Genomic DNA, 6,232 nt, shown 5'->3' with positions numbered 1-6,232 from the left:
TATGGGAGTGGGATTTCTGGGAATGGGGAGTGGGATTTTCTGGGAATGGGAGTGGGATTTGCTGGGAATGGGAGTGGGATTTGCTGGGAATGGGAGTGGATTGGGAATGGAGTGGAGGGCCTCGAGATGTGACAAAACCGGCACCGGTGATTCCGTGAGTCACGTCGCCATCTACTGACAGCAAAACATCACACAGTCCCCACATCCAGGGGTCTCTACCTCATATACAGGGTGTCTCTCCTCACTTACAGGGGTCTCTCCTCACATGCAGAGGTCTCCCCTCACTTACAGGGGTTTCCCCTCACATACAGGGGTCAGTCCCTCACATACAAGGGTCTCTCCTCACATACCGGGGTCTCTCCTCACACACAGGGTCTCTCCTCACATACCGGGGTCTCTCCTCACACACAGGGGTCCTCCATGTGCTCAAGTCTCTGGAGTGGTGACTTAACCCCACAATTATCAGACCCCGAGGCAGGAGGGAGTGATACTGCCCGAGGCAAGCTAACACCTGGGGATAACCAAGGGATTGTAGGAGGCCACGGTGCTCGATGGTGATTGGCCCTCGACCAGCGGAACCATTTCATTCATAAATTGATCCAACAGCGAGTGAAAGACAGGAGATCAGGAGATCTGATTGGTGGAGATTCCAGTCATTGGACCAAGAGGTTGATTCACACTTTTCACTCTTTTAATTTTTGCAAAGCAAAGGTCATCGCTACAGTAACAGCATGATCAGCTCCCCTCCCCCTCTCTCCCTCCCCCTCCCCCTCTCTCCCCTCCCCCCTCTCCTCCCCCTCTACCCGCACCCTCTCCCCTCCTTCTCCTCTCTCCCCCTCCCCTCCCCCCCCTCTCCCCTCTCCCCTCCTTTCATCTCTCTTCCCTCCCCTCCCATCTCCCCTCCCCTCCCCTCTCCCCCTCCCCTCCCCCTTGCTCCCCTCTCCTCCCCCTCTACCCGCCCCCTCTCCCCCTCCCTTCCCCCTCTCTCCCCTCCCCTCCCCCTCTCACCCTCCCCTCTCCCACTCTCCCCTCCACTCTCTCCCCTCCCCCCCTCGCTCCCCCTCCCCCTCGCTCCCCTCTCCTCCCCCCTCTCCCCCTCCCTTCCTCACTCTCCCCCCTCCCCTCCCCTCCCCCTCGCTCTCCTCTCCTCCCCACTCTCCCCCTCCCTTCCTCCCCTCTCCCCCTCCCCTCCCCCTCCCCTCTCCTCCCCCTCTACTCGCCCCCTCTCCCCCTCCCTTCCCCTCCTCTCTCCCCTCCCCTCCCCCTCTCCCCTCTCCCACTCTCCCCATCCCACTCTCTCCCCCTCCCCCCTCGCTCCCCTCCCCCTCGCTCCCCCTCTCCTCCCCCCTCTCCCCCTCCCTTCCTCCCCTCTCCCCCTCCCCCTCCCCTCCCCCCTCGCTCCCCTCTCCTCCCCCTCTCACTCGCCCCCCTCTCCCCCTCCCCTCCCCCTCTCCCCCTCCCCTCCCCATCCTGTAGCAGGCAGGTCATGACCTTTTAGGTCAACACTAAATGAAAGCACTCGCTGGTCCCTGGGCCCAATCCCCACTCTGCACTTCCCCCACTCCCTTCGCCCCACCACTGGCGGCCGTGCCTCCAGCTGCCTGGACTCGGGGTTGCCAACTCTGGTTTGAGACATCCCTGGAGGCTTGATCATGTGACATCTGATCACATGTCTTTGACCAATGTTATAGCATTCAGTGTATAACGGTCGGGCCCCCTGTGGCAAGTGGTTTTGCTCCAGGACCAGTGGTTGGTGTGTGAGAAGTTCCAAGAACCAGGAAACTCCCGTGAGCAGGAGAAGAGGGGAAACCGAGGGAGGGGGAAACCGAGGGAGGGGGGAAACCCAGAGAGGGGAAACCGAGGAGGGGAAACCGAGGGAGGGGGAAACCCAGAGAGGGGGAAACCCAGAGAGGGGGAACCGAGAGAGGGGAAACCGAGGGAGGGGGAAACCCAGAGAGGGGGAAACCCAGAGAGGGGGAACCGAGAGAGGGGGAAACCGAGGGAGGGAAAACCGAGAGAGGGGAAACTGAGGGAGGGAAACCGAGGGAGGGAAAACCGAGGGAGGGGGAAACCCAGAGAGGGGGAAACCCAGAGAGGGGGAACCGAGAGAGGGGAAACCGAGGGAGGGGAAACCCAGAGAGGGGGAACCGAGAGAGGGGAAACCGAGGGAGGGGAAACCCAGAGAGGGGAACCGAGAGAGGGAAAACCGAGGGAGGGAAAACCGAGGGAGGGGGAAAACCAGAGAGGGGGAACCGAGGGAGGGGAAACCAAGAGAGGAAAACCAAGAGAGGGGAAACCAAGAGAGGGGAAGAGGGGAAACCAGAGGTGGGAGGAACTTTGATTCAGTTCTATCGAAGTCCCCGTTTGTGCTACTGTCCAGGATAAATTTCTACCCCTTTATATAAGAGAACCTCTTTGATGCCGTTAAAGAAAGAAAGATCTTGCATTTATTTAGCACCTTTTGTGACCTCAGGATGTCCCAAAGCAATTTACAGTCAAGTTCTGACTGGAAATCTGGGCCTATGTTGCCCCAATCGGGGGATGGGGAGATTTCCTGAATATACCTCCTCCTCGCCCAGGGAGAATCCTCGCCAGGTGTGGGGAAGGGAACCGCCGACTGGTACCTGCCAAGTTATAGAAGTCGTGGGTAGTGTGATCTCTGGGGCCGGATTCAATCTTCCAGGGAGGCGGAGAGTTTTCCAGATTTCTTTCCCAAATTGGCCTTGGATTTTTACCTGTGTTTATTCCCTCTCTGAGCAGAGAGTCAGAGTTACTGGTTAGTGACTCAATGACCCGGATCTTGCTGGTAAAATAGCAGGGTGTGAATAACCCCGTTATTAATGCGCAAACCGGCCAGCGAGTTGAGGGGATTGAGTGATATCCCGGGAGTTGTGAATCTCCACCATTTGCCGGTCGATTTACGTCACTCCACCGCCTGCTTCACACAAATGGCATCTCGTCCTCAACCTCCCCGTTACTTTTAAGAATTGGCTGGATTTGCACATTAATTGCCCGTTAAACTCGCGGCAGAAAGTTAGGGCTGGTAATTAACAGCGTAAGTACCCTTTCAACAGGGTGATCATTGTTAATCCAATGGCAATCAATCTCTCCATCCCAGAAAGGGAACAATTTAAACTGTGGAGTCTCATTCCAGCAGGTGGTCAATTCTTCTCAGAGATTTTAAATTTTAAAATTTTTTTCTTACTTCTCCTTTCGTTCTTTTTTTTCTTACTTCTCCTTTCGTTCTTTTTTTTCTCTCTCTCTTAATCCAATCTTTTTTTCCCTCTCTTTATTTCTCTTTCTGTACCTGATTTGACTTTAATTCACCCGATTTCTTTCTGCTCTGTTTCTTTCTCAATCCTTAAATCTCTCTAAGGAGACAGACAGTTGGTCCCGTCGTTCACTAAAGTCCCCATTGCCCTCAGTTCGAACTTCCAGCAAAGTTACGGCACAAATTATAATCGAGCTGAAGGGTGAGGGTAAAAAGTCCAACCCACAGAGCACGTGCAGGAGGCCCCACTGCAGCAAAATCTGGGCCAATGATTCACCTTCCCTTTTTATTCCGCTGGTTTGCTCCCGTTCCCTGATCCGTTATTTGAATCTGTTTCTCCTGCCATGGTTACAGGGAGTTTCGGTGAATTGACGTAGGCCTCAGCCTGAGCAACGCACGGTCCCTTCCAAACACTGAGAGCCTCTGTCCGCACTCCCGGCACGGCTCTGAGCAGGAACTCCACTGGACGGTGAGCTGTCCGTCTCAGTCTTCGAAATGCTGATGTCCGGGCTCCCTCTGCTGGTTCTCAGCAGAAGTTGGACTTTATTACAACATCTGGCAACGCTCCTGATGTGGGTTTACTTTAAATTAACCGGGGAGGGAGAGGGAGAAGGCGATTGGATAAGTGACACAGTGTTTGCCTGTTTCCAGACAGAGACTCTCTGGTCACACTCCACCTGACGGGAACGGGACGGTCGGGCTCCTGAAACTAGTGGACAATGACCCACCGTCCAGTCCCCCCATCGCTGTGGTCACAGCAATGTTTCCCCCGGGGCTAATGCTGATCTCCCTCGACCCACCTCCCCCCGCCGCACAGAGTCAAGCAGTTGACCCATTTGAAACGGGAATCGGGGTTCTGCTGTCTGCTCTCGTTCCAACTGGTATCAGCTGAGGGTCGTAGGGGTCCTCCCAAAGCGAGTCCCTCGTTGGTTCTGTGGGGCCGAGAGGAGTGGGAGTGAGGGTCAGGGCTGCAGCTATACCCCTCCCCCTCCAGACATCGGGGACCCCCCCACCCCGCTCCCCGATATTGCCATGGCCCAGAATGGGGGGCTGCTCAGGAGCTCAATCTCCAGCCACAGCCTGTCCTCCCAGGACTAATGATGGATACGGACTGGGCCTGCCTCCCCGGGGACCACCGATTGACTGAAGCCCACAGGGGGAAAGTCCACCCTCTCCGGCCCCTTCCGGCCCCTCACTGGCCTCTCTCCAGCCCCTCTCCGGCCCCCTTCGGCCTCTCTCTGGCCCTCTCCGGCCCCTCACCGGCCCCTCTGGCCCTCTCCAGCCCCTCTCCAGCCCCTCTCCAGCCCCTCTGGCCCTCTCCAGCCCCTCTCTGGCCCTCTCCAGCCCCTCTCTGGCCCTCTCCGGCCCCTCACCGGCCCCCTTTGGCCCCTCTCCAGCCCCTCTCCAGCCCCTCTCTGGCCCTCTCCAGCCCCTCTCCAGCCCCTCTCTGGCCCTCTCCAGACCCTCTCCGGCCCCCTTCGGCCCCTCTCCAGCCCCTCTCCGGCCCCCTTCGGCCTCTCTCCGGCCCTTTAAAACATTCCACTTATCTGTAACTCACTGCCTAATCCTTGCTGTGAGAAAATGGTCCAAAAAATCCCGAAGCAAAACAACAATTCTCATCTCCTCAGGACAGCTCGAGACAGACAATAAATGTGACCGTGGCAGATTCACCCAGGCCCTGAGAGCAAATCAACAATTACATTGAATTTACAGCACGGAAACCGGCCATTCGGCCCATCTGGTCTATGCTGGTTTCTGCTCCACACGGGCGTCCTCCTTCCCCTCTTCATCTCACCCTGTCAGCATATCCTTCACTGACGATACGAAGCGAGATGGGAAGGATATGAGGAGGACACAAAGAGTCTGCAAACGGAGATAGACAGGTTGTGAGTGGGCAAGAAGGTGGCAGATGGAGTCTAATCATAGAATCGTAGAAATTTATGTCACAGAAGGAGGCCATTCGGCCCATCGTGTCCGTGTCGGCCAAAAAAGAGCTGTCCAGCTTAATCCCACTTTCCAGCACTTGGTCCGTAGCCCTGTGGGTTTCGGCACTTCAGGTGCACATCCAGGTACTTTTTAAATGAGTTGAGGGTTTCTGCCTCTCCCACCCTCTCAGGCAGTGAGTTCCAGACCCCCACCACCCTCTGGGTGAAAACATTTCTCCTCAGCTCCCCTCTAATCCTTCTACCAATCATTTTAAATCTATGCCCCCTGGTCACTGACCCCTCTGCTAAGGGAAATAGGTCCTCCCTATCCACTCTATCTAGTCCCCTCATAATTTTATACACCTCAATTAAATCTCCCCTCAGCCTCCTCTGTTCCAAAGAAAACAACCCCAGCCTATCCAATCTTTCCTCACAGCTAAAATTCTCCAGCCCTGGTAACATCCTCGTAAATGTCCTTTAGGGAAGGGAACCTGCCGTCCTTACCCAGTCTGGGCCTATATGTGAGTCCAGACCCACAGCAATGTGGTTGATTCTTAATCACCCTCTGAAATGGCCAAGCAAGCCACTCAGTTGTACAATCTCGCTAAAAAAAGTAATAATAAGAATAAAACCGGACGGACCACAAGGCATCGGACATGACAAAGGCAAACCAACCCCAGTCGACCCTGCAAAGTCCTCCTCACTAACATCTGGGGACTTGTGCCAAAATTGGGAGAGCTGTCCCACAGACTAGTCAAGCAACAGCCTGACATAGCCATACTCACAGAATCATATCTTTCAGCCAACGTCCCAGACTCTTCCATCACCATCCCTGGGTATGTCCTGTCCCACCGGCAGGACAGACCCACCAGAGGTGGCGGTACAGTGATATACAGTCAAGAGGGAGTGGCCCTGGGAGTCCTCAACATTGACTCTGGACCCCATGAAATCTCATGGCATCAGGTCAAACATGGGCAAGGAAACCTCCTGCTGATTACCACCTACCGCCCTCCCTCAGCTGATGAATCAGTCCTCC

Source organism: Heptranchias perlo, chromosome 17, assembly GCF_035084215.1.
Source record: "Heptranchias perlo isolate sHepPer1 chromosome 17, sHepPer1.hap1, whole genome shotgun sequence".
In the NCBI taxonomy this organism is placed as follows: Eukaryota; Metazoa; Chordata; class Chondrichthyes; order Hexanchiformes; family Hexanchidae; genus Heptranchias; species Heptranchias perlo.
This window is presented reverse-complemented; position numbering follows the sequence as displayed.